This window comes from Urtica dioica, chromosome 3, assembly GCF_054948205.1.
Source record: "Urtica dioica subsp. dioica isolate 48M chromosome 3, U.dioica_male_clone48M_v1_H2, whole genome shotgun sequence".
Taxonomy (NCBI): domain Eukaryota; kingdom Viridiplantae; phylum Streptophyta; class Magnoliopsida; order Rosales; family Urticaceae; genus Urtica; species Urtica dioica.
The window spans coordinates 704280-713123 of record NC_142758.1 but is presented as its reverse complement, the minus strand read 5'-3'; positions in this window follow the sequence as shown (position 1 = coordinate 713123).

Genomic DNA, 8844 nt, shown 5'->3' with positions numbered 1-8844 from the left:
ATAAATTATTGCTGATATTTTCGCATTAAACAAACATGTGAGATGAGATATATGATTTAGATTTCGTTGAGGATCGATGATTAATGAAACCATTTAAATTTAACTCTTAATTATTTTATGAGAGCATTTTACTTTTATTGTTAAGTATAAACGATATGTTGGTGATAAATTTGACGGAAGCATCATGTAGTGGTGACGTGCGATTATAATGTGGCTCAAATTAGCACACTTCAAATCACGTTGCTCAATGCTTTGACTTAAAGACTAGGATTCGATGCCTTGATCATATACAAATGAAATATGCCAAAATTTCTATAGAATTTTAGTAAATATTTTAAACTTTTCATGGCAATGGTTCGTCTTGCAAAGTGGACCCTGATATTGCCACGTCATGGATCTCCAACGTACCATTTATCCGTCCCATTCCATTTATCTGTCTTATTCTCCTCTATTATGTATCAATGACTCTTTAACAAAACAATTATACAATCGAATTCAACCGATATTAAGTTTAACCGCTACTAAAATAATAAATTTAAGGATATTTTAATTATATAGTCATTTGAGTTATAACGTTTGTATAATGTCTAATTTTTTGTAATTTTTCTGTAAATAACCATCACAACTTATTTACGTTACTAAAAAAGACAGAAAATTTCAAAGTAGGTGGGAATATTTTTTTGGATATTTTTATCTATTTTAGTACCGTAAATAAGTTGAAATGACTATTTACAAAATGTCGGTTATGTAGCAATTTTTAAATTTTCGGTGACTTATTTGGCTAATTTTTTTTTTTTTTGTAAATTTAAACGTCCCACTATTACATATCAATAAGTATTACACGCTAATTGTCGTTGCAACTTGCAATAGCCATTTGAGAGATACAAAAGGTTGGAAAAATTAGATAAGATAATAAAATACTACAAAAAGAAGTAAATATGGTCAAGATAGTATTGTAAAACATCCAATTATATTTTTCGAAATATTCCTGTATAATATTTAAAAAGTCGACAATAGTATCCGACGTTAAGTAATTGGTTATCGATAATTATTGGCGAAAAAACACATTTTTGATTGATGACAATACTATAAAGACTAGTTATGAAAATAAACTAAGAAAAAGAAAGACGATATTTGCAATAATGGAGTTGGTGAGTGAGAGTGAGTAGTGAGTGAATAGCAAAAAGTGGGAAAAGATCATCCAAACCGCTGACTTATGTTCATAATGCTTTGCCTTTTGCTTTTCTCACGTTATTGACATGTCCGTGTCTAAAAGTGAATTGTAGCTCTCTTCTGTAACCCTTTTTTTTTTCATTATTTATAAAATAATATGCTAATTGATTGAGCTCTTTGAAACCTACGAAAGTCGTCAAAATCCCAAGTGTAGAAAGGTCACATTATTAGATGTCACATTTTGATAAATAATTTCAACAATACATGATAATCTTGTTCTTGTTTGCTACTTAAATTAAGATGACCTATTTTTATGGCTAGTAGTAGTAATTTTGTACTTTATTAGTCAATGAAATCTGAAATAAAACCTAATTTTCGTTGCGATCGCTGCATGCTTCTAAATTAAAAAATTATTATGGAAAAAAAATATTAATCGTTTACAATAAATGTGATCGAGGTTATTTATCATTGAGTAATAAAACATTTCCATGAATTAATATTGAAGTATGAACTGTGGATTATTCTAATATAAACAGTTTCTACATGTCTTAACGATGAGAGTAATACTACTTTTTCTTTGTAAATTTTCTGATATACACAATTTTCTTTCATGCGTTTCATAATTATGTGTAAAAAAATATATGTAGTATAAGAGAATCTCAGATATATATTACTCGAAATCCCTAGTAACATACATTTAATTGTATATGTAATTATGATCTTCCACACAAATAAGCCTTTCGTATAGCCTTTTATATATATGTATATATATAATTGAATTATGTATATGTAATTATCTTTCACACGTATAAGAATCATACTAAAAATAGTCTCTATTCTTACCAAGTTATCATATATTAATAATAATAATAGATTAACGTGTGTTTCCTTTTATGTCTGTGGTTGAAAACAAAAATGAGATTTTCAACATGAGCAGTGTTTTGTTGCTTTAATCATAATCCACAATTCAACACACAGAAGCAAGTGCGTGGGGTTAGCAGAAATAAAAAAAATAAAAAATAAAATAACATGGAGACATATGCAATGGCCTTTGTCTTCTAAAGTCCAAAATTCAGGCACAAAGTTCTAGACAATGCCCTACAATTCACCACTACCCATCAATAATAGGGTAATGAATATATATAAAAGTTGGCCACGAAAAACTTTTGTCTTGAGCTATGGAAAAAAATAAATAATATTGATAATAAAAAGGAGGTAAAGAGAGAAAGAGCATGGCCTGAGTCTTAAAGGCACAAATTTCCCATGTACACATGAAATATATGTATATAAATTTTACTTTTGATCTTACTCGAATAAATATGAAAATTCCAAGAGCCTTGGAAACCGAGTTAGTGGAGTTATTTTCGCATTCCCTACAAACATACCCTTCCCTATCGCCTCCTTGGACCAAGAATTTTCAACCCCACTTTAGTCCGCAAATAGAGACAAAAATAAATTCTAAATAGTAAAAATAAAAAATATAAAAAGCAGAAAATTTAATACTTTATATATATATATATATATATTTTCTTTGAAAAGAATTATAGTATATAATAAATCAGTGGTAGCGAAAAATTATTTACTTTTTTTTACTTATTATTATTAGCATTACATGTATTTACATATTTATGCATTAAATCTTAAATAAATAATCACGTTTATGTATTTACACATATAAATTAACGTAAATACTCCATCTTTTTTATTTCAATGAAAAAACAAACTAAGAATACAACGTCATCTTTATGACTATTTATCTGAAATTTACGAAACGTTATATAGCAATCTCAGACATTTTAGTCAACTAATTACCTCATTTTTTTTTTACAATACGTTTTTAATTAAGATAAGATCGACCTTATATATTTTTCATACGAAATAATGATACTAAATCCCACTTTCAATTATAAAATTTATCCCATATTTTTTTTCCTCTGATTTTAAACTTTCCACTTTTAATAATTTTTATTATTATTAGTATTACATGGTCTTCTTAATAACCAAATTACAGTCATTTTTGCATTAGGGAAAAGAAGGAAACACCATACCCTAGTCCCTAGATAGAATATACATTAAATATATATATATTATGAAAAAGGGCATGTAGATATTCAATCATCTGGCTCCCTATATATGACCCATCATGTAGATACTTTGATCAATCAATCTCTCTCTCTCTCTCTCTCTCTCTCTCTCAATCTCTTTGAGGAATTTTCACAAACAGATGGAAGGCACGAGCGGTGACGGTGGTGGCGACGAGGGCTGTGACACTGCCACGGCGGACGATGGCTCTTTTGTAAATATGGGTCAACGTTGATGGCAAAAAGAGTAGCAGAAGAAGGCTCTGCAATTGCGCTCTCCGGAGTTTCTAGAAGGGGCAGAATCGGGAGAGCAGCATTGTTGCATTGCTGGGGGAATTGAGGGTACCGGTCCGATTTTAACTTAACCTTAATTAGTCTCTTTATTTTTCGCTTTTACCCTTTGCTATCCTTCTAATATTTTACCCTTGTTAATTACTGTCTTTTTTTTTTTTTTTTTTTCATATCACCAATGTATAACTTTTAGTACCAAAACGTCTGGTGTGTAAGAAATGCATACTAGGATTATTAATCATGCTTAGTATGTATTACTTACACCCTACCTTATTGTATTTTGCTATATTATGAATTGAGGATTTATGTTTTTTTTTTTTTTTTTTTTTCTCTAGTTGTATGTTTTATTTCTTCTATTGGCTCAGACTTTGGTCCAATTTCAAATTAAGAATTCCAGGCAGTTGTGTATTTATTTTGATCGTCTGATTGCGAACTTTTACAGTCAAAAGAATTAAAGGTGAAAAGAAAAAAAAAATTGGTGCAATAAAATATATAGTTGAACCTTAATGATAAAATTGTGTGAAATATAAATTAAGTAGGGTATTGAAATCAAATAAGTAATTGTACAAAGCGGGTCTCGCTCTTTAAGATATAGCTCTCTCTCTGAAAAATAAGTCTAGAATCGAAACATTGATATTGTGTTATCTTAATTCTTGAACTCTGTTTCAAAAGATACATCTTCTAGTATCCTTTTTGGTGAATCTGCCTAATTGGAAATATGAAAAAACGTTTTCAACAATCTAATGGTACTTTTAGGACTATTTCAATTAAATACGAGTAAGATCAAAAGTTTGTGGCTATGTATTTCACAAAATGGAAGGCTTTTTGGAAAGAGCTCTCCAATTTCACTAGTTGTTCTTGATGGGACTAAATGAAAGATTCACTCACAGTCGTGGTCAATTCTTATTGGTGGATCATATTCCACTGATAAACAAGATTTTTATTTTTATATATATATTGTTGACCTGTAAAATTAGTACAACAATATCTCACGAAAATACACAGACTCCGAGTACAAGGGCTCCGAGTACAGAGATGATTTAGGCAAGACTTTCTCTTTATACAGACGAATCTAATACACGAGAGCAGTGTTTCTAGAGGTTTCAAGTGAATGAAAAGTGTGTAAAAAATTTCCGTGCTTCGTTCTGTGCCGCGGCTTCTATTTATACTCGTCTGGTGTGGCTTCGTGGTCGTGTCTTTGACGGTTATTCTGAGGAACGTGGGGTGATCAATCCCACGTTCTGGACGGTTTTGGGTAACTGTCTTTCGCCTCTCGCTGAGGTGGACGCTTAATACTCTTCGTATGGTTCCTGAACCGTCAAGGTGTGCGTTTTAGAGTTTGAAACATGTTTTCTATTGGTTTTGACTAGTCTTTGACCCACGTTCTTCTCTTCTCTCCGAAGTTTTGATCGGTGGGTTTCGTTCTTAACTTATGAACGGTTCGTTCCTTTTCAATGGATGGCCCTTGGGTTCACTTAACCTGAGCTCGGTGCTGGATCCTTATTTCTGCTCGGGAGTCCGACTATCCTGCTCGGTGTCTGACTACTTTATCCCGTAACAGCTGCCCTCCAGTTTCTTAATATTATTAGCAAAAATGGTAAGGAACTATTTCGGTTTAATTCATGACCGTGTTCATCTTTGCTTACTTGCCTCGGGACGATCCGAGTAGAATTCTCATTCTTTTTTCTTTTTGCAGGACATCGTACGACGTCGTTTGATTTTTGGCATTGCCGAACCGTAGCGTCTTTTGTTTTGACGGTCAGATGTGTTTGGCTTCTTGGACAAGCTTAATCCCCGTCGTTCGTGTGGTCTTTATATAAGGCCTTTTCTCAACTTTTGAATTCATTTCGCTTTTTCTCCTAAATTTTAGTCTCGGAGCGTTCTCGGCTTGACCTGCTTGTTCAGACTGTGCTCTTAGCTCTCTCGCTTTTCGCTCGGATCTTCCGACCTCCAGTATCGCGGGTAAGGCTTTTTATCATTGATCTGATACATTCCTTTTGCTTTGAGATCGTTATTCGGCGGTCTGTATTTTCCTTTACTTCTCGTATTCGGACCCTTCGGACTTTAGGGATCTTAGTTTCTCAACTTCCTTAGGGCTATGGGAGGATTTGCGCGTCCTGATCTGAGTTTTGACCCTCGCGTCGTTCGACGATCGGAGCCCGATCCCGATAACGTTATCTTGTCGGATGGGTCCTCGTTTCCTTTTCTCAGGAGTCGCGTCTGGTATCATATTCCAGAGATCGGATGGGACCGCCCTGTAATGGCTTTTGATGAATCATGCGTGCTTCCCAGTCCTGAGTCCGAGGGGGTTGATAACGAGAAAAAGGGTTTTGACTCGTCTTCCCTGTCGTGTAGGGATACCATGGTTGTGGAGATATCGTCTTCGTCCGCCTCTTCGAGGGAGAGCGGGTCGGAGTCTCGAGATTCAACGAGCCTATCTCTTTCGCAGGACCGAGGAGAGGGCTCTTCTCAAGGCATTCCGGGTCCGAGTGGGAAGACATTTGGGGTCGATCTCCCAGAGGAAGAGGAAGAGGCCTTGGTCTTTGAACGGAAAGAGGGCCAGTTTTCGGCCAAGGTTTGGACTTCTCGGGTTACCGAGAAATATATACAAGGGCTGAGGGGGGAATTTGAGATAGCTGAGGGAATTATCCTCTCGGCCCCTTTGGAACATGAGAGAGCCGATCTGCCTCATGCCGGGAAGATTGCGTTCAATAAGGCTATTTTGAACGTGATCGGGGGGTTGCCAATGCATCCTCTCATTTCCCAGTTCGTTTCCGACCTGGGTTGTTCTCCTACCCAGCTCGTCCCCAATGTGTATAAGATTTTCGTTGGGATGGCCGTGCTATGGTCAAAAATCTATGATCGCCCTGTCACTTTGCAAGACTTTTCGCAATACTACTCGTTTAAGTCGGCCCCAGGGCAGCATGGTTACTATTACGCTCGGGCCAATGATGACCAGTCTAAGGTGGTTACACGCCTTCCGACCAGCCAGAAAAATTGGAAATACCATTTCTTCTGGGTTGAAGGGAACGCTTCTTATGAAAGGTGCCCCATAAGGGCTCCGTTCTCGGAACTGGGTGTGACTTTGGTTCAGAATTCTTATTTGATAAACTGAGCCAGGTTTTTGTTCTGGTTTCCTCATATGTTTTATGTTTGGTTCCAGGTTCCCTTCCGCAATACCCTGAGGACGAGCGCCCACTCCACTCAGAGATCTTTGATCTTTCAGAGGCTGATCGGTCGACGTTTGTGTTGTCGGATCCAGACCTGCTCGACCAATATTATTATTATTATCCTTATTCGAGTGAGTATTCTTTTTGCCCCTTATAAACTTGCATATGTTCCAGTCTTTTCTTATTTTCATTTTTGTTTCTTAACAGAGATTGCCCAGATGGCGAAAAAGAAATCCGTTCCCGAGCTGATCCCTCCCAATCCGAAACGTGTCAAGGCTTCCAAGGCTTCGGCTGCCAGCAAGCGGGCGGCCTTGTCTACTTTGAAGGTTTCGGAGCCTCCGAGCTCTTCTCCGGTGAAGAGCCTGGCCGAACCTTCTTCTGCCTCTGACCCTCTGGCTCCGGTTGTCACTTTCCTCCGCGAGCGTTTCCCTGCCGAGAAGGTTCAGGAGGTTCTCAGGTTCGAGCCTTTAGAGAGGCTTAACCAGGCCACCGATTTGGCGGTTTCGGTACGTTTTTACTCATCTAGTCGGCATCTTTTCCCTTTTTTGATAACTCATTATGGCTGACCTTTTGATCATCGCAGAGCTTTGTCAGCATGACCGGTCTCGTCGGATTGCTAGGCTCCGAGCTCACCTCCCTGAGACAAAGGAATGATCGATTCCTCAAGGAGATAGATGCTGCCAGGGATGAGACGGCCAAGGTTCAGTCAGAGCTAACCCGGAAGTTCCGAGCAGACCTTGAGGCTGCTCGCTTAGCGGCGGTGGAAGAGTACAAAGCTTCCGAGGATTATCGCGATATGCGCGATGATCTCTATACCGCTGGAATGACCGAGGCTATTCGGCTCCTTGGTACGAAGAATCCTACTCTGGATGCGACGGACCTCGATCTCGACTCGGAGTCAAGGGCCAGCGAAGAAGGCGACCAGGAGTAGAGCTTATATTTATTATTTTTTGTTTTTCAATTTCTGCTAACCCGCTTGGGTTTTGAACAATTGATCTGTGGTCGGATCTTTATTATGTAATTTGTGTTTTACCCTTTCGGGTTTTGAACAATTGATCCTTGGTTGGATCTATATTTCGTGTTAATTTACTTGAGTTTCTGAATTTTGGCAAAGTAAAGTATAACTAGGTATATTTTAAATCTTAAGTTTTCTAAAAAACTGTTTGCTAGTTAACCAGCCGCCCAGTTTACTTTGTTGAAATTATAAAAACGAAAGATAAGTAATACATAATGTGATTTAATTCCGAGTAGAGGAACAAAAGATAAACCATTACTTGAAATCACAAGTATGTGCGACCAAGCCGCTTTTTGAAATTGTAAACGCGATACACGCGACCAAGCCGCTTTTTGAAAATTTAACAAGTAAAAAACTTAAACGTAAAATCGGCGAAGGTGCTCAGCATTCCAGGGGTTTTTCTCCATATCGCCGCTCAACTGTTGTAGCCGGTAGGCCCCGTTTCCGAAGTCTTCTCGGATGATGTAGGGTCCTTCCCAGTTTGCGTTGAAGTCTCCTTCCTGGTGGATTTTGGTGTGGAGAAAAACTCTTCTGAGGACTTTGTCGCCAACTTTGAATGATCTTGGTCGGACTTTCCTGTTGAAATACCGAGTAACGTTTTGCTGGTTAGCTAGATTTCTTAATCTGGCTTTTTCTCTTTTTTCTTCTAACAGGTCTAAGCTAATTTTTAGAATGTCGTTGTTTACCTTTGTTGAGTAATTTTCTCTCCTCACCGTCGGTATCAAGACGTCGGTCGGTATGGCCGCGTCGGAACCGTATGCGAGGGAGAAAGGTGTTTCGCCAGTTGCGGAGTGCTCGGTGGTTCTGTATGACCAGAGGACTTCTTGGAGCATATCCACCCACTCTGACTTCTGCTCGTCTAACTTCGTTTTTAGGCCGTGTTTTATCGTTTTGTTGACGGCCTCCACCAATCCGTTGGACTGTGGTCTGACTGGAGTAGAAAAAACTTTGTTAATGTCATATTTTTCACAAAAACCTTTGAAGGAATCACAGTCGAACTGAGTTCCGTGGTCGGATACAATTTTGACTGGTATTCCAAACCGAGTAATGATATTTTTCCATACGAATTTCTCAATCGCATGGGCCGTTATTTAATTTAAGGGTTCGGCTTCAA